Source organism: Phalaenopsis equestris, unplaced genomic scaffold, assembly GCF_001263595.1.
Source record: "Phalaenopsis equestris unplaced genomic scaffold, ASM126359v1 Scaffold000964, whole genome shotgun sequence".
NCBI lineage: Eukaryota > Viridiplantae > Streptophyta > Magnoliopsida > Asparagales > Orchidaceae > Phalaenopsis > Phalaenopsis equestris.
This window is the reverse complement of record NW_018165403.1, coordinates 203,073-203,326: the sequence shown is the minus strand read 5'-3', so window position 1 is coordinate 203,326 and position 254 is coordinate 203,073. Positions and strand designations below refer to the sequence as shown.

General features: G+C 50.0%; 1 protein-coding gene across 1 annotated transcript in view; it reads left to right on the top strand.

Moving 5' to 3' along the window:
* The window catches only part of LOC110032532 (cell cycle checkpoint protein RAD17), a 101,192-nt gene that overhangs the window by 5,438 nt on the left and 95,500 nt on the right, over positions 1–254 (top strand). The window lies entirely within an intron of this gene.

Genomic DNA, 254 nt, shown 5'->3' with positions numbered 1-254 from the left:
TACCTAGGGAGGACACCTATTTTGCTTGGGCGCCGCACATGGATAAATCACATGAAATTTGATATATATATATATATATTTATATATAATTCTTATTTTTTTCCCTAAATCCCTAAATACCCAAATCCCTCCCGCCCGATCCCGCCTCTTCTCCGTCGCTCGCGATCCGGGCGAAGCCCTAGTGGGCCGAATCGAACTCACCCGCTCCTCCTCGCCGATCCCTCTTCTTCCTCGCGAGAGATCGGCCCGCGGTC